The sequence below is a fragment of the Emys orbicularis genome, chromosome 1 (genome assembly GCF_028017835.1).
Source record: "Emys orbicularis isolate rEmyOrb1 chromosome 1, rEmyOrb1.hap1, whole genome shotgun sequence".
In the NCBI taxonomy this organism is placed as follows: Eukaryota; Metazoa; Chordata; order Testudines; family Emydidae; genus Emys; species Emys orbicularis.
In genome coordinates, this window is record NC_088683.1 from 252,943,103 (window position 1) to 252,967,572 (window position 24,470).

The window sequence follows — 24,470 nt, forward strand, 5'->3', positions numbered from 1 at the left end:
TGAACGGTCCCACACTTTTAAATCTCTCCTCATAAGGAATTGTTACCTGCAAAAATCTAGGGCACCCTGCCTATACCCTACCAAGGGGTCAAGGTGGGACCTGGTCAATTTTAGGGCACCCCACCTATACCCCACCGAGGGCTCAAGGCGTGACCCAATCAATTTAGGTACCCCCACCCTTTCTCTTCCGAGGGCTCAGGGTATAAGGCACCTATCCTTACCTCCGGGGCTCAGGAAGAAACTTGGTCAATTTAAGTACCTGCCCTTTCCCTCGGGACTCAGGGCTCTACAGGTCTGTGGAACCTTTTCCCAGTGAAAGAGCTTTAAACAGCTGTGCTCTAAACATCTATTTATTAGCAACACACAGAGAATACGGATACCAAGCAAATCTCTTATGCTCACCACTCCCAATATACAGACAAATTTCACCCGATGGCCAGTCAGGATTGACTCATCTGGGGGTTCCTGCTGATGCCTCTGCACATAACGGTCGTGCGGAGGGGTCAGAGTTCCAGCAGCTTGATGTTAAAGGTAAAAGTAAAGGTAAAAGTATAGGTAAAAGTATAGGTAAAACTAGCTACCTCCTTCAAATTGACTAAACCTATCTCATTATCCCACACTTCTAAATAACAAAAATTTTAACCAGTTATGCACTGGGACCTATGTGTCCTCCTTCCTACCCAAGTTCTTTACATTTTGTCTTTCATGCCCAAATTGTAACTTAGTTGTGACCACCTCTATTTGTGCAGATGGTCAGCATAAAATGCTGGTCAGAGCTTATTTTACCATTTGTTGAGTATCTTTCTATATTCTCCCTAATTTCCCAGCACCTTTACAACCTTAGTGGTTATAACTCTCCTTAGGGACATTCCTGAGGTGGGGCTGCTTTAGCAGCAGCAGACCATTCCTTTTTTCTTCTTTTCATTTCAGTTTTAATGGTGAACTCCCTGAGTTTCAACCAAGGCTGGTTTAGTATGTGGGGGTTGATCAAGTCTCAGGCCTACAGAATCTGTCCCATACCCTTAATTATTTTTGTTACCCTTTTCTGTACCTTTTCCATTTCTAATATAACTTTTTTGTGATGAGGCGACCAGAACTGCATGCAGTATTTAAGGTATGGGCGTACCATGGTTTTACATGATTATGATATTTTTGTCTTATTATCTATCCCTTTCCTAATGGTTCCGAACATTTGGCTAGCTTTTTTGACTGCTGCTGTTGCATATTGAGTGAGTGTTTTAAGAGCGCTATCCACAATGAATCCAAGATCTTTCTTGAGTGATAACAGCTAATTTAGACCCCATCATTTGTATGATATTTGGGATTATGTTTTCCATAATGCATTATTTTGCATGTGGCTTATGTCCAGAATAGGAGAATAAAATGGAAACATTAACGTTTTAAATCCGTTCCCTATAAAGATTTTCTTGCTTTCCATTGTCAGCATCTCCCGCTTTACTTCTGTGTGGACAATAAGTGTTTGGCTGGCAAAACATATCTTAACCGTGCAAGATATAAGAAAGAATAAGTAATATCCTCTTTGGATCTTCATACTTTTTTTATCCCGAGCCAAAGGATGGACTGTTAATTATGATATTTAAAGTCCCAGAAATTTTGAACTATTAAGACTTTTTCTCCTTAGCCCCAAATACTTCTTGAAATATTAGGACTTACCCTTTTCACAGATGAGAGCACAACTTATCCCATATCATTTTCTCAAAACAGGAGTTCATTTTATTCATGAGGAGAAAAGGTTTTCCAGGTCATCCTGAGTTTTCAAAGCCCAGCTGCTCATGTCTTGTCTTATGGCTTTTTATCCTATTTACAATTAATATTTTAGAGTTCTGTAAGTGTTATTAAACCTTGTATCGAGGTAGGTATTCTCCAGTCCAAACCTTTGTTTCTATATTCTGTAATCCTGGGGAAATAATTTTTTTCTAGTCATTGAAATATTCTTGTAATGAGTATTTTATTAGTAAGTTCAATGCTTCTTTATTCATCTTTTTTTTAATCCAAATTCCCATCCTTAAATTGCCAGTAGTTTTGCAGCTCACACATTTCCCATCTCTGCCTGTGAAGATTTTGGTTGGGGGCAAAAATTGGTCATTTGAAGGAGGTGGTTCTGAGTTTAATATATAGCAGGGTAGCTTCCCATGTCCAGCAAGCTAAAGATTTTCACAGGATACAAAAACCAAACTAGAATGGAGTCAAGAGAAGATGGTGACCAGCCTCCATCTTGTGCTTGTGTGCCTTTCCCTCTGTTGTTTTTTGTGTCAGTGTTAGGGGGTTGTGTATACTTCTGGCTAAATCGGCACTGCTGCAATCGGTGCAGCGGTGTCGATTTAGTGGGTTTGGTGAAGACAAGCTAAGTCGATGGCAGAGCACTCTCTCGTCAATGTCTGTACTCCACCTCCCTGAGAGGCGGAAGGTGAGTTGTGTCTCCTGTCGACGTAGGTCGATTTACAGTGGTGTAGACCAGACCTTACTATCAAATTAGTAATAGCAAAGAGGTTTTTGTGTCGTATTGTTTTTCCTTTGAAATGTTTACACTATCAGGTGGTCTTATTATTTTGACCTGTTTTTCTGAAGGCTGATTGAGGTGTAGAAAATGGAACTACGGTTGTCAGTTAAAAATGCTGGATTATTTTCCTTTTAGATATTTGGAAAAAATTAATCCAGTCCCCTCTAGGGTTGCTAACCCTCTAGGGTTGGTCTGGAGTCTCCAGGAATTAAAGATTAATCTTTAATTAAAGATTGTCATGCGAAAAAACCTTCAAGAATATGTCCAACCAAAACTGGCAACCCTAGTCACCTCTCTGATCTAAATTACTTCTTTTGCAATCAAAAGTGAGAAACAAACAAAAAACGGCCTGGGGATGTATAAAATAATCAATAATACTGTTTTTGAAGCAAAATTTCACACACACACAATTATATCTGCTAACAGATTTATCAATGAACTGGGATACAATAACTGGCAAAAGAAAAAAGAAACCAAAGTTAGTACCAAATGGGCACAATATTTTGTGGAGACATATTAATTATCTAATAGCTACTTAGATTTAAAGTATGTGGAGGACTGGGAAAAAAGGGCTAGGATTAGAGGGAGAATTTGTGAGTAAAAATAAACATGTTTTTTCCATGTTATCCAGGGTATACTTCTGGTACAGACCTAACAGGATGTTACCGAATTTTTAGCCAGTAAGGGGTGTGTGTGTATTTCTGCCCACTCCACAGCACTAATTAATATTGCTTCATTTATTTCCTCCCTTCAAGATCGCTCTTAATCTTACAATTGCGAATAGAGAGTGCTAATTTCCAGTGAGAATTACAGTAAATCCAAAAAAGGGCACAAAAATCCTCTGCTTTTCCCCTTTGTCTACTGAATCTCAGAGCGACAAGGTGCGTGAGGTAGTATTGGACCAACTTCTGTTGGTGAGAGAGACTTGCTTTTGATCTACACAGAGCTCTTCCTCAGGTCTGGGAAAGGTACTCGGAGTGTCACAGCTAAATACAAGGTCAAAGAGATAGTTTAGCATAAGTAGTGAGCACATATTCTAAGGGACCATTCAAGGTGAAGTGACCTGTTAGCACCTTTGTACTCATAAGATAAAAAGAGGCGTTAGTGTGTTACAGATGGTTATAAAACGCCATAAATCTGATGTCTATATTAACACCATAGAATCATAGGACTGGAAGGGACCTCGAGAGGTCATCTAGTTCAGTCCCCTGCACTCATGGCAGGACTAAGTATTATCTAGACCATTCCTGAGAGGTGTTTGTCTAACCTGTTCTTAAAAATCTTCAATGATGGAGATTCCACAACCTCTGTAGGCAATTTATTCCAGTGCATAACCACCCTGACAGTTAGGAAGTTTTTCCTAATGTCCAACCTAAACTTCCCTTGCTGCAATTTAAGCCCATTGCTTCTTGTCCTATCCTCAGAGGTAAAGAAGAACAATTTTTCTCCCTCCTCCTTGTAACAACCTTTTATGTACTTGAAAACTGTTATCATGTCCCCTCTCAGTCTTCTCTTTTCCAGACTAAACAAACCCAATTTTTTCAGTCTTCCCTCATAGGTCATGTTTTCTAGACCTTTAATCATTTTTGTTGCTCTTCTCTGGACTTTCTCCAATTTGTCCACATCTTTCCTGAAATGTGGCACCCAGAACTGGACACAATTCTCCAGTTGAGGCCTAATCAGCACAGAGTGGAGCAGAAGAATTACTTCTTGTGTCTTGCTTACAACTGCTAATACATCCCAGAATGATGTTTGCCTTTTTTGCAACAGTGTTACATTGTTGACTCATATTAAGCTTGTGGTCCACTATGACCCCCCAGATCCCTTTCTGCAGTACTCCTTCCACGGCAGTCATTTCCCATTTTCTATGTGTGCAGCTGATTGTTCCTTCCTAAATGGAGTACTTTGCATTTGTCCTTATTGAATTTCATCCTATTTAGTGCAGACTATTTCTCCAGTTTGTCCAAATCATTTTGAATTTTAATCCTATCCTCCAAAGCACTTGCAACCCCTCCCAGCTTGGTGTCGTCCACAGACTTTATAAGTGTACTCTCGATGCAATTATCTAAATAATTGATGAAGATATAGAACAGAAGCAGACCCAGAACTGTTCTCTGCGGGACCCCACTTGTTATGCCCTTCCAGCATGACTGTGAATCACTGATAACCACTCTCTGGGAACAGTGTCTAGCAAAGTAATGAATTTAAGCTCTCAGGCTTGTCTTTTGAAAGGGCTGTTCAGGTTTCCTTTGAGGATGAGCACTGATAGGACAGATATAGTGGAATCACTTTGTGAAAAGTGTTCACCCACAGGTGGCATGGGGTTTTTGTCTTTTATCATTTTCCTGTGTCAATTCATTAGAGAGCGTGGTAATTGTCTGGCTTCACCCACATAGTTATCAGGGCATTTAGTGCACTGGATGAGGTACACCACATGATATGATAGGCATGTGTAAGACCCAGAGGTCTTGAAAGGAGTGTTATGAGGGGTGTTGATCATTGTAGGAATGGAGATATGTCTGCAGGTTTTACATCTGTTGTTCTGGCAGGATCTGGTGCCCCTTTGAGTTGGTGTGGCCTGGTCTATGGGGAGCTTGCGTCTGATGATGAGCTTGGAGAGATTGGGGGCTTGTTTGAAGGCCAGAAAAGACGGTTCAGAAAATATTTCTTTCAGGATGAGGTCCCTCTTGAGTATGGATTGTAGTTTGATGTTACGACTTATGGTTTCCAGTTTGAAGTAGTAGGTGACAACTAAGTGTGTTCGGTCAGAGCGGGTTTTATTTCTGTATTGAAGCAGGTTCTCTTGTGGTATTTGGGTGGCCCGTTCCATGATGCAATCTATGCATCCACCAAACAAGGGGACTCCGCCAGAGAAGTAATTTTCATTAGCTAAAAATTACACCATAAAAGAAAAGAAACCAAACAAAACTGTCATTTTCGTTCCTTGCTTGAATTGGATTTTTTGTTTGTTTGTTTGTTTGATTAAAACTGGGCTAGCTATTTCTGTGGGTATGTGTTAGCATTTTGGGAGCACAGTACTACCAATCATGAATTAATGGATTTGCAATATGTGAACTGTCAGACATCCTACAGGGTTTGAAATGTAATTAAAAAGGGCAATGACTGTTCAAGCCCTTCATAGTCCCTTCTAAAATATTATTCTATGACTAAAAATATTTACTCAGGTATAATTAATACTGTTTATTATATGGCATTTTTAAACATGGTGGCAAATTAATATACTATTGTAAAAAGGAAAGGGTAGAAGTTAGTTGCTTTGACAAATTTGGTCATCTTAACTTACTGTATTTTTACTTCAGTTTATACACAGATGGCCTCTCACAGTATGCTGTTTTTATTATTTGGATGGACTACAATTCTTCACAATCCTTCTATATATAGCTCTTCTTGCTGAAAATGAATAATTTTTTGGTGTATCGGATCATACCAAATTAAGTCTAACGAATTAACTTAAATAAATTGTGCCACACTATACTTGCCCTGCTGTACAGATTTCCTTATGAAAATTTCATACAACTTAATCCAAATTGCATAGATAAAAATCCCGAGGTAAATTTATTGCTAGAATTGAAATGTCTGCATCTTTGCTGTTTCAGTGACTTCTTGTGAACATAATTTTATTGGAGAATCCTGCCTTTCGCTGTCTGGATCCTTTAACAGTGTGCCAAAGGTGAGTTGACTCTGGCCTCATTCTCATAATTTAAGATGATAGGAAGCTAATTGGATGAATTAGTTGGTACGCTGTTTATTTAATGCACTTCAGTGCTTATAAATTGTTAAGCTACCAAAAAAAGTGTTAAAGCTTTTTCCTCCACTAATTTGAGCCAAGTACATTTTAGCTCTCTCTTTCATAAGTGAAGAGGGTCAGATTTAAGAATTAGATATTGCTGAGAGCTGTATTTGGCTCTTATCCTATATTTTCTGTTATCTTGCTTCAGGATTTTTTTTTACAGTGCTCAGCCATAGTTTGTTAGCTTTGCTTTATTAACAGGCTCAGCATTGATTCCTCATGGTTTCCTAAAAACTAGCTCCATAAAATAAATACTATTGTATACAATGTTTAAAGACAAATAGAATTTTGTTTATCACTTGCTTAATGTACATGGCCTTCTTATAAAGGAGGAGCAGAACTGTACTTGGTACATTTTAAGGATATTTTGGGGGACAGTCTCCAAAGACATGAGGTTGCCTGATTAAATTGTGTTTTATACAAGATTCATTGTACAGAAGAATTTTGTTAATTTCTATTTTCGTAATCCACACACCACACCATTTGTACATGGCAACTGTACTCTGTCACCATGATTTGGCAGAAATTTATTACCAGAATGCTGTGTGAAGAGGCTTCATCTTACTAAGACCTCGGCTTTACAAAAAAATACGACAGAACACTGAATAGTCTTGTGGCTGCTGTACAGAGCTGGGAGTCATAAGATCTATGTTCTGTTCATGGCTCTGCCATATATTTCTTAAATTATTGAGAAGAAATAATTTAATCTCTCTGCTCCTTAGTTTCTTCATCTATAAAATGAAGAGGGATGTTGTGTGAGACTGAGTTCTTGAAAATGTATATAGCATTTGAAATCTTTAGATGGAAAGTAATATGGAAGTACTGAATGTGCTTTTAATTTGTTTTGAGTTCTTAAGAACCTGAATAATGATAGAAACTAAACATCACTTGTTAAATAAATACACAAGTGTACTTAGTAATGCATTATTTTTACTTTTTTATGTTTGCTTGTTTGTAGTGGCTAACTTAAACATAGTAATTTGTTATGCGTTTTTAGCATAAATTTAGTGACATTTTACTGTATGTGAATTGGCAAAGATGCATCATAACAAAAGGGAAAGCAAAAAAATACCACTGACTTTACCAAATCTTTTTTAACAATACGTGTTGTTTTTCATATGAAAGATGAAATGCCACTATTTGTAGTAGTATACTGTTACATAATAGTCAAGGATTCACACACCACTTGCCATTTCCTGGTAGACCTTGTGCGTCGATGTTAGGTGAACCACTTAAAATAAGAACAAAAACAAAACAATCCTTGTGAAATTAAGAAGGGGTATGTGTATGTGCCCACATAAGTACATTTTTGGGGGGGGGGGGGGGGGGGGGATACCGCTAGACTTTCTTCTTATAGTACTGGTAGAAGTACTTGAACTAGTTTGGTAGAAGACAACATTAGAAGCTTTTTCTACACAAGGCACTGACTCATGTTTAATCTTAACCTGTGACTAGTACAGTTGCCATTTATGGGATAATTTACACAATTAAAGTTAAGGACATGCTTAAGTGCTTTGCTGAATCAGGTCCAAAATATGTACTTAATTCAAATTTGGGTTCACATAGGCAAAAAAAATATTTTGTGATATACATGGTATATTTTTTGTAGCCATGTGTGGTTTTTATGCTTTTCATAAGTAATGTAGTAACTGCACATGTTCTGAGAATATCTACTTTCATATTTAATACACTAAGTGTCCTAGTTTTAAATGTAAGTTGTAACATATACATGGTCAAAATAGTCTGTTACATTGAAGAACACAAAGTTTAATGTATAATGGTTTTCAGTAAATTTTATTGTATACAGATACTTGTTTGTCTAAGAAATTCAATTACCATATATACTTGTTCATAAGCCGAATTTTTTTAGTAAAAAAGGGAAGCACCAGAGACGGGGGTCGGCTTACGAACGGGTATAGAGTGGGAGAGGTGGGACACAGCCCTTCCCCCCAACAGAGGGAGCAAGGAGAGGCAGCACAGCCAGAAGGGAAGAGGTGGGGCCAGAGTCTCTCTGCTTCTGGCCACACTGCTCTCCCCCCAGCCTCTGAAGCAGCTGCAGCTCCAGGGCTGACAGGCTGCAGCCATGCTGCTCGGCCCCGCCCCCCAGAGCAGTCTGTGGCCACGCTGCCGGAGCACACTGCAGCCATGCCACCCGGCCCAGCCCTGTGGAACATGCTGCGGCCGCGCCACCCGGGCTGGCCTGACGGAGCAGGCTGCGACCGTGCTGCCCAGCCTGCCGGAGCAGCTCCAGCCACAGGTCAGAGACATCCTCCCCTGGCCCTCCCCAGATAAGGTGGGAAGGGATGGGATGGGGAGAGTGTGGGGGTCCTGGGCTAGGGGTGGGGTCATGTGGGGGGTGGTCATAGGGGTTACTCCCCTGACTCCCAGCTTCTCCCCGCTCCCCCCCCCAAAAAAATTTCCCCACCAGTTGCTATCCCGGCCTGTCAGGGTAAGCAGCTGGCGCGCCGGGACACTTTGTTTACTTAGGTTTACCTCCATGCCTGTGGACGCTCGAGGTAAACAAACCATCTCGGATCACCAGCGGCTTATCCTGATGGCCCGGGAGCCAAAGTTTGCTGACCCCTGAATTATAGGGTCATTTTATGAACGGGTTCTAAAAATTTTCCATTTTTACTTATCCATCTTGGGAGGGTTGGCTTATAAACGAACCGGCCTCTGATCGAGTATATATGGTAATATCATTTGAAGTACAGAAGTAGAATAATCTTCATTTTTCACTTGTAGAATTATTTCTGTCTTATTCAGAGAAATTCTTAAATGCCACATTAAAGAACATCTTGTGATGATAACATCACTAAATTCTAATCTAAGATTTTTGAGAGAGACTGATTTGCAATAATTTGTTATCCCAGCATGAGGGTGTAAATATAGTCTGTTTTAGAATGTAATACTGCCAAGACTATTACTCTGCAGTTTTAAACTGGGAAGACTTGTTACTAATTTCTTTGAATCAAAAAAAGGGTTACATTTTACAGTTTTACGATACAAGATACTTGCTAAAGTATTTTGGATAATAGTCATATGTATACTGGCAAGGATAATTTGGTTATAGACACAGAGAAAATGGATATATGGACGAATATTTTATAGGTAGGTTTTTTTTTAAGAGCATCTTTCTTCATAATCCTATATGCTAAGTAGGTCATTTAATGATATACATGTGTGGAGAAGAGAGAATTTAAGGCCATGTCTACACTGGTACTTATGTCGGCAAAACTTTTGTTGCACAGGGATGTGAAAAAACACACCCCTGAGTGACGTAATTTTCATTGGCATAAGTACTCGTGTGCACAGCGGTATGTCGGCGGCGGAGAGGTTCTTCCACCAATATAGCTACCACCACTCACTGCGGGTGGTTTAATTATGTCAATGGGAGAGCTCTCTCCTGTCAGAATAGAGCAGCTACACAAGAGATCCTTACAGTGGCATGGCTGCGTTGGTACAGCTGTACTGCTGTAAACTCTCTAGTGTAGATTTAGCTTAAATTGGACAAGATTAGGTGTAAACAGGTACAAATGAAAATAGTCACAGCCTCAAAATACTCAACAGGCTTACCAAAATGATGTCACGTTGGGTTGTGATCAAACATCTTCAATAAGTATTTCTCCAGGGCTTGTGTAGGACCAGTCAGTAAAGTGCTGAAGTAACTCTAAGTAGAGGTTACTCAACACCTTGTGGGATCAGGGACTTATTATAGTATCTTAAATGTCAACTCTGTAGTTCATTAAAGGAGAAGAACCATAAATAACATTTAATAAAGCTAGCTGATGGCAATGGATGCTGGAACGCTTCCTGGAGCTTACTATGTTTGGGCATCAAGGTGGCTGAGACTGCTTCAGGATTTATATTAAGTTAAAACTTTTAAAGAAAATATTATGCACTCTTCCAGCTTGATGCTATACACATTTTGGTGTAATACAAATTGCTAAGAGGATAAAGAGTACAAACCAAATAGGTACATGGTGCCATGTCAAAAAAGAAAGATTCAGGTCAGGTCTACACTAAAAAGTTAAGTTTACCCAGCTATGTTGCTCAGGGGTGTGAAAAATCCACATCTCTGAGCAACATAGCTAAGCCAACCTATCCCCCGCCGCCCCGCCAGTGTAGGCAGTGCTAGGCTGCCAGAAAAATTCTGCCACTGCCTCTCAGGGAGGTAGATTTGAAGCACCACAGCTGTGCCGCTGTAGCAGTTTAAATGTAGACATAATTTCAGTCAATTATGTCAAGCAGCACAGATGTACCTGGTGTAAATCTAATCCTTAAATGCAGCTCTAGGTTTATATGAAAAAGATTTATTGAAATTTAATTCCTTTTATTGATTGAAGTTAAGAATACTGCACTAAACCTCTCACTGTGACACAGTATTTTTAAACCACTGTTTTAGGCAATGAAAATTTATTAACAAACTATAAATACACCTGAGAAAAGAGTTGACAGTGTGTTATACATTACATAAATTATTTAATTCTTTCTCTTGATCAAAACAGTTAGCCAGTTTAAACAGATTTTTGTGTGTGAGTGTAATAATCAGAGAAGTCCTTATTTGAACATCAAAACCATGTTTGTTTTTAAGTAGTATCAGAAATGGATCATTCAAGAGCACTTGTTTGTACATTCAGTGTTTGCACATTTGGCCAATCCTCATTACATTTGTAGAACTATAACATTTTCTGTCATTGTCAGAACCAAGTCTAGAACTTATAGTTATAATTTGATATGGAGCCTTTTCACTCTAAGTATCAGCATCAAATGCAACCCTGATCTGTTGTGACAGATAGTACCCTCTTATGGCTCTGAAGTGGTTTCTGTGATACACTGTTGTGATTTCAATCCAGTTTCTAATTATCAGATTCCACAAAACCGCCATACAATTGAAATTAATTGTTGAGAATTCAGTTCATTTAAAAAAAGGTAAAAGGGGAATTGTAATTTTTTCTTGGTGAATACAGACACCCTGTGTGTAGCTTACTAGCCAAAGTTGCCTTTGTGAACTCTATAGCTCTTAAATGGATTTATCAGATTTCCTAGTTCTGAGACATACAGAAATTATGGGTTTATGCCTGTAAAGTGCTGAGTACTCTGGCCAACCCAGCAAAGATTTAAGCATATACTTAACTTTATTCATGTGCTTAAAAATTAAGCATGTGCTTAAAATGCTTTCCTGGATAGGGGTCAGAGTGTTTAGCACCTTAAAAAATCAAATCTTAACTGATTTCACACAGGGAGCCAGTTGCAGAAGTGGGAGCTGGACCTAAACTCATGGTCTAGACTTATTAACATCCTAATGTACCAAATTGATGGGGATTTTGTTCCAATTTTATAAGGTGATACTCTAAGTAGGAACAACCCAGAATTAAAGTAATCCCATTTAAAGCATGTAACTGTGGCAGGTTTTGTGAGTTGATTATAGATACACTTATGTCATGGGACAAGTGATTTGGCTTACAGTGTGATGGATATCTCTAAATGCTGCATCACTACTAGATATCTGACACAGTTAAGTAACATCAGAGGATGAGTGTCCCAGAATGCTGAAAGCATCATGATTGGTCTGGTAAATAGTTTATATCTTTGCTTTATCCAAAGGATGGGTGACTGTTTACACAAGCTGAAGATTTCAGGTTGTAAGAATTGGGCTCACAACTTTGTGATTGGGGATTTTGGGAGAATTAATTGGTTTCTAAGTTGAAGGTGTTAGCCACTCTGGGTCCCTGGGGTTTAAAGTGAAAATGCAATTAAAAATAAACATGCACATTTTCAGTTGTGCTTTGAACGTGCAGTCTACATTTTTGTAGTAACATTTTGCATAATTAGACTATATAGTGGGGTGGGGGGGGGGGAAGAAGTGAAGCTATCATCATCTCACTCATTTCATTTAAGCCAGCAGTGGTACGAAATGTAGATGTAGCACATGTGTGTGTGTATACATACATACACTTTCCAAAACCAGGAGACTCAAAATAGAACCTCAAATATATATGTAACTTGTCTATTAGGAGCAGTATTGAGGCCTCAGAACAGCTGTCAGAGGGTAGCTATTTTACATGATTCTCAATTTAGATCAGATTTGAACAATGAGGTTGCCATTTGTACTGATTCACTGCCGGGAATGTTATCAGTAGGAACATGGATTTTTCATAGCTGGAAGGATTGAGAACATGTCAGTTGACCTTTGATTTATTACTCACATTTTGTTATCAGGATTTTAATATTGATGCTAGACACCATAGTATCTGAACAATTTTCTTCCCTCTGAACAGATGGTAATTAAAATCTTAAGTGTATTCACACTTCTTGTATGTGTGCAACAGTGAGAATGTGCCATCTCTTCAGTGACTAAGAGAAAGAGAAAATATAATAATTTCTAGGTGGAAGGGAGTTGAAGTAAGCAGTAGCCAATGCCAAATAGCCAGATTAGGATTGCAGCTACATGTCACTGCCAAATTGTAAGGATCAACATTCAGAAAAGTATGCTATGGAGAGTTTCTTGTGAAAGACTATCCTGTACTGGTTAAGGTCAGTATTGATCCAGGTACATGTATTGAAAGGTGCTTGTAGGGAGGATTTGACTTCCCACCTTCTTGAGGTCACATGATCTGTTTAAGACATCCAAAGGTTATATAAGGAATAATTGTCTTTTCATCGATATTATGTTTCTGTAATTGAAACTGACTCAATTTTAAACCTCAATTAATTTTTGGTTAATATCTCCTATGGAAGAAAATTTGATATTTCAGGTCCTGCTCCAGCAAAAGTTCTGTCTTCTACATGCATAAACCTTCCACTATTTGGCCAACAATTTTATTGTTCCAATGGAATGTCATGGAAGATCATGGTTGTGGAGGAAAAGGGAATTTTTTAGGTAGCTAGGGCAAATTATCTAGATGACTTTTCATATCACCTCATGAAAGCCTCTCTGTGTTAGTGGTGTTTAGTGGAGAGTTAAAAAGGATCTCTGTTTTAACTAAATTGGTGCATAGCATCCACAAATGCTCACCTACGTGGCTGAGAAGCTCATTTGGAATGTAGGAAAATATCCAAGAGATGGTGCTACTAAGAGAAAAAAATAAATGCCAGTTTGCTAGAACCAAGGGCCATGAGGAAAGCACTCTGAATTTTTAAGAATCCTTTAAAAACAAAAGTTAATGTCAGGTAGGAAAGACCGTGTAGTAGTTTTTATTTATGTTGGCATGCAAGGATGGAGATTAGAATATTCTTATGTGGGGGAAAAAAAATCTCCTGGCTCCAATGGCCAATTATATTGCAGGAAATCAAATCACCTAGTGGGAAGTCTGAACCACCTTCCCCTAGTGCTTGGGGATCATGGTTTCCACAAAGTGATGCCCTTCTTAAACCAGTTCTTGTCTTCCTTAAAAGCCAGACAGCCTCAGTAGTGCAACCAATGACCTTCTGGTGACCTGTGGAAATATAATCACCATTCCATATATTCTTTGGACATTCTGCCTTATAAGTTTGTTTGCAATATCTAGGTAGACACATTCTCTGATAATAAATCTCATCCATTTCTGGCTCATATGGGTCCTGTTTGTAGAGCTAGCTAAAATGCTTTGTGTACCAAATTGTCTTTCCCAAAAGATGGTTCTACATCTCAGTTTGAGGACTGTTCTACTATCCAGATGATTAGAAGGTAACACTATTTGTTGCAGAATATATAAAAAAGGTTTCCTTTCAGTGGTGTGCAAGGCCATTTCCCGTTCCCTTAGAAAATCAAGAATGCAACCACAATAATGCGTTGACAAAGGCATCATCATTTTGACTGCTGAGCTTAAGACTACACACTTAGTCCTACCCAGGAGAAAGATTCAAGACATCTGGTTGATTTGCAAATTTTTCTTTCCACTTCTTTGGGGCAGCATACATCTTTAAGTCTGCAGTTAAAGCAAAGCATAGTATTTCCACATAGAACCTAAATCGAAACCGTAGCTATCTGTGAGTTAGGTGTCATTAAAGTACCTTTGCCTTGAAGCCATAATATAACACGTGGTTACTGAGCCTATGGCTGTCTTTTTCACACCATTTTTATCTCTCTCATATGTGTGTGCACATGCACGCACACGCTTTCCTTGTGTTCTCCAGCAGCAGGACTGTGTAATAGCGTCTGTTCTACCTTAATCAGAAAATGGGGTCTGTCTAGTTTTTTCTTCCCTTTCAGGCCTTTGGCGTATCCTGAATGTTAATAGAACTATAAAATTCTACCTGGAAAAACCCTAAGGATTTTTTGATCCTCTAACAGATTAGTCATCCTGTGGGACAGGCCTAGGAACAGTGTCATAGTCTGTTATCTTTGCTCTCTGTATTTTTAATTTGTGAGTGTGAGAATTTACATGAAAAGTGCTGAAATGACACTCCTAGATACTAAAGTCTTGGGCCTGGTCTACACTAGAAAATTAGGTTAGTTAAACTATGTCGGTCAGAAGTATGAAAAATCCACACCCCGTAGTGACATGGTTAATCTGACCTAAATCCCCATGTAGACAGCACTAGGTCAATGAAATAATTCTTCTGTCTACCTAGCTACTTGCCTCTCTGGGAGGTGGATTACCTATACCTGCGGGAGAACCCTCCCATCGGCGTAGATTGTGTCTACACTTACATTTATTATCTGCATAAGTATAGAACTGGCAGCCCCAACTTTTTCACTCTTCCCTGCCAATGTACTTTGACCATCCCCATCAGGTAGCATCTCTTGGGTGAGAAGGTAATTTGGATTCCATGGTCATTCGGTCCTTGGGCTCCCTGTAGAGCCAATTAACAAGGATGCTAATTAGTGCAGATTGTGGTGTGAGCACTTCTCTTCAAATTGCCATACCTCAAAAATAGGCAGGATAAATTGATTTGACTGGCAAATAAAAATGGTAAGCATTGGCTGTAATAGAGTGTACATTAATTCAGTGCTCATCAAACTAAATATATTTAGAAAATATTTACAAGGTGTTATTTCAGTGGGAAACCCCTGAGTGAGTGTTTTAATTAACAATTAGTTGTAGTGATATCACTTGACTTTTGTCCACTTTGCTAGTGTACTAGCAATGAATTACTACAGAATAGCTATTTCCCCATTGTACTTTAACGCTTTAAGTATAAGGCTTAGCCTAACTGCCATTAGTATAATTTCATATACTATGCACTGTTTGTAGTTTCTCCCCTCCCACCCCCAATTCCACTTTCCTAGCGAGTGTTCAAAATCCTTTTGTTGTCCAGCTTAGCCTGGTCACCATTAAAAAGCCAAGTTGCCTCCGCACAATAGCAGACATATTGCAGCAATTTCTTATTCTAAGTATAGGAAAGTACTGTAGTATCTCAGGTGCTTTGATATGGTAACTGTAAATGTTGCCTTTTTAATGGCAGACCATTCTATTTGCTTTTGTGCATGTAGATTTATTTTGTTTAAAGTTTGGCTACTTGCTATAACATAATCTATCTAAAAAATCAAAGTATTTTCTCTGTTCAGTACTACACATTTTTATTTTATATGTTTTATATATATAAAAGTAGTGTATAAAACTGACCAGGTTAGTTGTATGTGGATTGTGTCTGTATGATCACATCAAGCCTGTTTAAGTCAGACAATTCATGGATTGAAATGATCCAACACCATCAAATGTATGCTGCAAATATTATGCCTAACTATAATTCATGCAAATCTCCCTACTTGCTGGTTAGGGAGTTAAAATATATTTTTGTTCACTACATATCTTATAGCAAAATAAACACAATTAATATTCGCTGCGCAAGGTGATGAATTAGGTCATTTTAAATATTTACTGGTGTCATTTTATTTATGATAGAGTCAATAGTTCAGAATCTACTGTCTTAAAGATATCAATAAAAAAGAAATAATTATTTTTTGTTAAATTCCTCTAGTAACTTCTAATTTAATCTCCTGTGGATAATACAGATTTTATGCAATACGAAACTATCCAGCTGAGAAGATATATTGTGCTTAATATATAATTTAATTTAAATGAAAGTGACTAAAGACAATAGTATATTTAGAGTAAAATAAAAAGGATTGGTTCTTGGAGCAATTGCCCCTGTGCATTCCACATCTGGTGTTCATGTCCCCATATGCATATGTGCTGGAACTAAGGGTGCTGCCACACCCCTTGGTTTGAAGTGGTTTCCATCATATGCAGGGTTTACAGTTTGTTCAATGGCTCTCAGCACCCCCACTATACAAATTGTTCCAGCAACCCTGCCCGTATGTGTGAGACTGGCATCTTTCTGAATAGAAGCATCTGTTGGGGCTGTACCTACACCCTATGTGCCAAGATCATAAAGGGTAGGATAGACATAACCACTCTTCAGTTCCTTCTTATCACCTGTGGGTGCTGGTGCTGCAAGTCCACCACAGTACCAATACTCACTGACAACACCATGGTGATGTACCATATCAACAAACAGGGCAGTTCTGGTACTCCGACCTCATGAACTTGTCAATATGGCCTCCGATCATGCTCCCAATATTCCTGACATGATCACACAGTAGGAGATACAGTTCCTGCATCTGGATCTTACTTTCCTCTGTCTCATGCCTGGATGCTGGCTGGCTGCTTCTTGGCAGTTCAAAACATTCAAGCTTGCAGCAGGAAGAATTACACTAGCTTCACCTGTGCTGCTAAATGGAAGAAGTTATCTGGTCTGTGGAAAATCAAGGAAGTTCTACTTGCTGCCATCCTTGACTACCTGATTTCCTTAAAGCACTTAGGGCTCTCTGGTAGTTCCATTAGAGCAGGGATCTCAAACACACGGCCCACAGAACTATTTCCTGCGGCCCGCCATAGGCGCCGACTCCCCTCCTCTGCCCCTCACTCCCTGCCTCCCCTCCTCCCCAGCACGCCACATCCCTGCTCCTCCGCCTACCTCCTAATGCTTCCAGCAATTTGGCGGCACTTAGGACTTTCCAGGAGGGAGGGGGAGAAGCGGAGACGTGCGCTCAGGGGAGGAGGTGGGACTGGGGAACGGGTGGAATAAGGGCAGGGAGGGGGAGCATGAGCTGTATGCTATTCTGGCTTATGCATCATCAACAGAACTTTTGACTATGAGTCTATTCCAACCCCCTTTGACGTCAATGATATGCTTTCTATTGATTTCAATGGGAGTTAGACAAGACCCTAAATTCCAGTTGCAGAATATAGTACTGGTGAAGAAGCATAAGAGAGAGAGAATACTGCTGGACTGAAATTACAAGGTACATTTGCAGACCTGTGTAAAGGGGTCCACTCACCCCAGGAGCACCTCCTTGTGGGTACTCCACCCTTTTAGGCCTCTTGTAAGAATCCCTAATCCAGGACAGAACCACAGGGTTTACTCTCCTCCTGACCTCCTCCTTGTCTCTAGCCAACTCCCTTTCCCTCTAAGGGAGTGGTTGCAGACCTCCACCCTGCAGCTGCCTTCCTGCTGTCACTTCCTGGCTTTATCATCCTAGCCCAGGTCTTCCCCCGCTGGGCTTCATCTTCCATTAGTTCTTATCAAGCCCTGGCTTTCCTCCAGGTGCAACATATAAGGTTAATTGGCCCTTTCTGGCCCACATTTACCCAGGGCTTGTGTGGGATGGACACCCCATCGCAGAGTGACAGAATTTTTTTTTAACTTATACAGTTAACAAATTAACGCTGCCAGCTAAGTCGCCAAAAATGAAATGACTGTTGAAATTAGCACTGACTTTTCGCATTACAGTTTAAAAAAAAGTTAATACGTTGACTTTTAATAGCATACTATATTACTCTTCATTTTTGACTGTACTTTTGTATCGTTGTATGAAAAGGTTTCAGCGATGCAGCCCTTGGGCCAATGAAGTAGTCCTCATGTGGCCCTCATGGTGATTTGAGTTTGAGATCCCTGCATTAGAGTCTACCTGGTAACCATCTCCACTCATCACCCTCCAGTAGAAGGTCACACTGTCTTCGCCCATCGTCCATGGCTAGGTTTTCTCAAGGGGCTTAGTCATACTTTTTTTGCCAATCAGACATCCCATCCTCCTGGGATCTCAACATTGTTTTAACAGATTTGATGGTTCTCTTTGAACCATTGGCATCCTGTTCTTTTCACCTGTCTATGAAAAACACCTTTGTCATGGCCATTACCTCTGCCAGAAGAATGAAAGAGATTCAAGCCATTATGACAGAGCTTCCCTACACAGTACTCTATAAGACAGGGGTGGCCAAACTATGGCTCGTGAGCCACATGCAGCTCTTTTACCATTAAAGTGTGGCTCCCGGAGCCCCCCTTAGCACCCCCCCCCCATTCTCCACCTCCAGTATTGCGGGGAGGGGGAGCTCAGGACCTCTGCCTTGCAGCAGGGTGAAGTGGTAAGGGCTTCTTCCCAGCGGGGGGGGGGGGGGAGGGAGGGGGAGGTGTCTTGGGGCTTCGGCCCTGTGGGGTGCACCTGCCAGGGCTCAGGTCTTCAGCAAGAGTGGGGCTGAAACTCTAACCCACAGCTCCCGGCAGGTGTGCCCCGGCTCTCGAACTTCTGAAGATTGTCGTATGTAGCTCAGAGGACCAGTAAGGTTGGCCACCCCTGCTGTAAGAGGCAGATGCCTGTTGTAGAGATAAGATCTTTGCCCAGGATGCTGAAGGTTCTGAGTTCAAAGAAAAGGGCTGATGTTCCAGTGGTTAAGGCATTGGCTTAGGATGTGGGAGATCTGGGTTCAGTTCCCTGGTCCACCGTGGACTTCCTGTATGACATGAGCAAGTCTCTTAGCCTCTCTGTGCTTCAGTTTCAATCTGTAAAATTGGGGTGGAAATTTGTTGTGTGTGTTGTGTGGATAAATACATTGAAAGATTGAGAAACTCTCTAAGATCTACTTATGGAAAACACAATGTAAATATAGGCATCATTATTTTAGGACAAAGTGACTGACTGAGACCTCACCGGAGGTTATTGCCTAAAATGGTTTCTGGTGTTAATCTTAATCAGTTGATTCACCTACCTGTCATCTTGTCCAAACCTCTCACTGCTAGGGGAGAGCCAGAACTTCATACCTTGCACACTGTTAGCTGTCTCTCGTACTACCTGGACAGAATGAACCTATTTAAGAATTCTCCTAGACTGTTCCTAGTGTTTGCCAGCAGAATGAAAGAGCAACCTATCTTCTCTCAGTCTGCATAAATATTTCTCAGACTGCATTAAGATTAGTCATGTGGTGGCCCACTTAGATCCACCTACCTGGATTAGCACTAATTCCACCAGACCTCAGCTAGCCTCTGATGCCTCTCTATGAGGTGTCCCAGTCTCAGAGATTTCCCAAGCAGCTATGTGAAGTTCAGGTATAAATGAGATGTAAGTCAGAGGTGCAGTTTGGCCTTGAAACTTAATGAACAAACTGGGCAGAATTTGTGCCCTCTCTTCTCCCTCCCCCCCCCCCCGCTTCAAAAAAGGGTATAGAATTCAGCTTTTAGTGACTTCAGAAATATTCTGAATATTTGAAGTAACAGTAGTTGAAAAATTTAACAAATCTAGACATACATTCTCGATTTAAAACAATGAATAATACATCTGTGAACCAAAAAATGTAAAATTTGTGTGAAAGCAAATTTCCACAGGTTGTTTGTAATGCTGCTGTAGAGTTCTGGAATTCAGTAAATTTTATGGAATGTTTATATACCTAACACAGCAAGATTGATAAAGATCACTTAATCCCACTAATCCAGTCGGTTTCTTTGAAGAAAAAGAAGAGGGCAGAATATTTTTTTTCTTTCTTTTCAGAGATGCTCGCTTTATCCTTCTGATCAAACTCTAAAATACCTGCATCGTTTCTACTTAGAACACAAAAAGTGAATACAGTATATGATTTTTTTTTATTGGGGAACAGAAGGTCAGCAGTTCAGTTTTATTTTCAGTATATTCTAGACAGTATAAAGTGAAATCCCTTGAAAAGTGGCTAATAGTGTTCCAAGGAATTAGCAATAAAATGTAGCAGGGTATGTTGGTTCTGAGCTGTGTCCTTTCATGTAAGATCAAGGTTAAATTCATGCATTTGAGAACTGTGTTCTTTGTTTCTAAAATCAGTGAATGTACTAATGCTTCTAATAAAGTTTAATTCAGAGACCAGTGATGTTTGCTATGGCAAAGTGAAACATGAGGAAGAACAAATTAGGACCAGATCATTTTAACTATTTCAAATGTTGAGATTGCTAAAGATTTAGTGAAATCTTAACCAGGCAGGGAAGGGTTCTTTAACATTTCATAAAATTTTCCATATATTGTCTTCAATATTGCCAGCCTAGGCAGTAGTTTCTCATTATTTTACCCTTTTATTTTTTTATTTAAAGATTAACAGAAACATTGCTCTCCATTTGAACTGACAGAATCACTATAGTTGGCATCAGTCTATGATCAGCAATAAGTCTATTGGGATTTATCTTCCACAGAGCATGTCACATCAGTATAACATACAGATAAACACTTCAATTTTTCCTTCTAATTTTTTGTTTCCTTTTGCATGACTTAATGTATATAATTTTCCCTCTATTGTCACATTCCCTTCAAATTTATTCTTTGGTCTTTTCATTAAGGGGTTATATGAAGGCTGGTAGGTCTAATATTAAATCTTCCAGCTTTGTCTTGTGTAGTGGGCTCTCCCTGCACTCCCACTTCATTCTGCCTACTTATTTTATTTTTATAAATTTCAATATGCTGTCTGTTCAGAAGAACGAAGTAGACGAGAGGAGTGGAAACTTGGCAGGCAAAAAACAAAGGCTTGTCCTTATTTATAATTAGGGAGAAGCATCTACATAGCGACATTGATTGCTGGCCACTGATTGTTCTACTGGGGCTATTCCCAAGTAGGGACAAGGGCTTGGTCCTCCTGTGGGAGGTTTTCTTCACTGCAACTTAACTCTTTAATTGCCATGTAGTTCCTCTAAATCTTAAAGATGACTTGGAAAAGATACTTTTAAAAGTTGTGATTGTGCCCTTTTTTCCTTCTTATTTTGTGTACAGAGGCCTGAAAGATGGTAGAATCTTTAATAAAGACATTTTTTTCTGAAATGTTATCTAATTTAAGTGATTGATTAGGTGTTTATAAAACCATATGACTTTAAAAATTCCTACCTACCTATTGCTCAGTGTTTGTTCTATACTCTTGTGATGTAATTTCAGTAGTTCTCCAGTCTCCATAACATCATCTTCCCCCTTTTTTAAATCATTCAGGTAATCTTTAGGCATAGGTTTTTACCAATGGCCGTTACCTTGTTACTGTATTGTTGTTGTTCAAGTGATGGTCCCTATGTGTATTCCACACGTGGGTACACATGCACGCCATGTGCTGGAGTCCGGAAATTCTTCAAAGCAGCGTCTGTTGACCCGCACATGCGTATTAGCTCCCCTGGTGTTCCCGACTGAGGAGGTAGTGGGTAGTTTGGGTCAACGCCTCTCCAGTTCTTTCTTACCCCTGCATGTCCTGAGTTGGAATCATGTCCTCCGTCACTCGATATTTAAACTGTAATATAAAACACTTTAAAATAGTTTTTCTGTCAGTTACATCTCAGATTTCTTCCCAAGATTGTTTCTGAGTTCCACATCAATCAGACAATATGCTTACCTGTATTTTCCCCAAAACTCCATGCTTCTTCCAAAGACAGGACACTTCACTTTCTCAACGTCAGGCTGGTGTTCTACCGGCAAAAAATCAACCCCCCTAGAAAATTTCTGACATTCTTTATTGCCAGAGCAGAAAGATCATTTGGACAAGCCATATCCTCCCACAGGCTTTCTAAGTGGGTTTCAGGATGCATCTTAAAATGCTACAAAATAGCAAAAATTCCCCTTCCTGATGGTGTTACAGCTCAGTGCATGCGAGCACAAGCTGTCTCCATGGTATCCCTATTGGACGTTCCACTGTAAGATGTTTGCAGAGCAGCAACTTGCAGATGCAGTTGTAGGAAGGGAAGTACTACAAGCATCTCTGCTGCAACCTCCCTCACGCCCTCTTCTCATCTGAACATTGCTTGCCAGTCACACACATGTGGAATACATATAGGGACAATCACTTGAAGAAGAAATGGAGGTTACTTATCGTAACTGGAGATTCTTAGAGGTGGATGGTCCCAATCTACATTCCATTACTTGCCCTCCTTCCTCTCTGCTTCGCATCCAGTTGGCTTGCTGTAAGAAAAGGAACTGGAGAGGCTTTGACCCGCACTGCCTTTCGTGCCCACTGCTTTGAAGAATTTTTGGGCTCTGGTGCATGGCACGCATGTGTACCATGTGTGGAATACAGATAGGGACCACACATCTCGAAGAACCTTCAGTTACAGTAAGTAACCTCCATTTACCATTCTCAGACTGATCTTAAACTTTTTCTCCTTGATTATACTAGTAACCAAACTATTTCCAAGCTCATTTCAATCTCATGGGCTATTTGGTGTGACTTGTCCATGACAACTTTTCAACTACAAATTATTTTCCTAGCATAAACAGGTCCGAAGAGAGGTTATCTAGTGTCAGTAATACCAAGTTGTTTCTGTAGAATAACAACTATTTGCACTTTGTAATTCAATTTAAATATAAACGCACCCTCAGCAAGTTCACGGATGACACTAAGCTGGGGGGAGAGATAGATATGCTGGAGGGTAGGGATAGGGTCCTGAGTGACCTAGACAAATTGGAGGATTGGGCCAAAAGAAATCTGATGAGGTTCAGCAAGGACAAGTACAGAGTCCTGCACTTAGGACGGAAGAATCTCATGCACTTCTACAGGCTGGGGACTGACTGGCTTAGCGGCAGTTCTGCAGAAGAGGACCTGGGGATTACAGTGGGTGAGAAGCTGGATATGAGTCAACAGTGTGCCCTTGTTGCCAAGAAGGCTAGCGGCATATTGGGCTGCATTAGTAGGAGCATTGCCAGCAGATTGAGGGAAGTGATTATTCCCCTCTGTTCGGCACTGGTAAGGCTACATCTCCAGTTTTGGGCCCCCCACTACAGAAAGGATGTGGACAAATTGGAGAGAGTCCAGCGGAGGGCAACGAAAATGATTAGGGGGCTGGGGCAGATGATTTATGAGGAGAGGCTGAGGAACTGGGCTTATTTAGTCTGCAGAAGAGAAGAGTGAGGGGGGATTTGATAGCAGCCTTCAACTACCTGAAAGGCGGGGGTGGTTTCCAAAGAGGATGGAGCTCCGCTGTTCTCAGTGGTGGCAGATGACAGAACAAGGAGTAATGGTTTTGAGTTGCAGTGAGGGAGATCTAGGTTGGATATTAGCAAAAACTATTTCACTAGGAGGGTGGTGAAGCACTGAAATGGGTTACCTAGGGAGGTGGTGGAATCTCCATCCTTAGAGATTTTTAAGGCCCGGCTTGACAAAGCCCTGGGTGGGTTGATTTAGTTGAGATTGGTCCTGCTTTGAGCAGGGGGTTGGACTAGATGTCCTCCTGAGGTCTCTTCCAACCCTGATATTCTATGATTCTATGTATGAGAATCAGAGAGAGGCTATTTGCAGTTGTGAAAATAGATGTGAAAAATTCTAAATAAGAAATAGGAATATTCTTTTTTTTTTTTTTTTTTTTTAATGAAAGACAGTGTTATTTAAGAATCCTCATTTTCCAAAACAGCTGAGTGCTTACTGAGTAAATAGGAAAGGCAGATCTTAGTGTTATCTATTTTAAATGGTGTCACATTGATTAAGCATTAGCATCTTGAAATGCCCCCATGCAGGAAATTTTGTGTCATAGCGGTATCACTAATGACATAAAAATTAAATCTGACTCTGGGGAGGTAAGCAGATTTGAAGGTCACATCATTTGACACAGATAACTCCACACAGAACAATAGAATACTATTGCATGTGTTTAATGGAAAGTTGTAACTCAATTTTTTCCCCCCTTAGGCTCCTACAGTAAACCACTATCTTGCAAAATCACTTGGGATGTGTCAGACAATTGGTAGGCTCCAGACTGGAGGCTTCTGCAGACATATCCTGGAAAAGGGGATCTCAGGAGTGAGATTTAATGAAGGGGGCTGAGTAGCTGAGGGAGTCATGACAGCCTTCTCTGTGGCTCTGAAATATTTCAATTTGACTCTAAATTTTGTGACGTTTCATTGTCTCCGTGATGTCCAGATTCAGTTTTGAGAGGGTTCTTTTTTCCGGTCAGTGT

The 24,470-nt window shown here is 40.1% G+C and overlaps 1 protein-coding gene across 1 annotated transcript in view; it reads left to right on the forward strand.

The window, feature by feature from the left end:
- The window catches only part of NCK2 (NCK adaptor protein 2), a 173,523-nt gene that overhangs the window by 60,290 nt on the left and 88,763 nt on the right, over positions 1 to 24,470 (forward strand). The window contains exon 2 of the mRNA XM_065416012.1: positions 6,139 to 6,212. The gene's annotated coding sequence lies outside the window, so the exon portion shown is untranslated. The remainder of the gene's footprint in view (positions 1 to 6,138; positions 6,213 to 24,470) is intronic.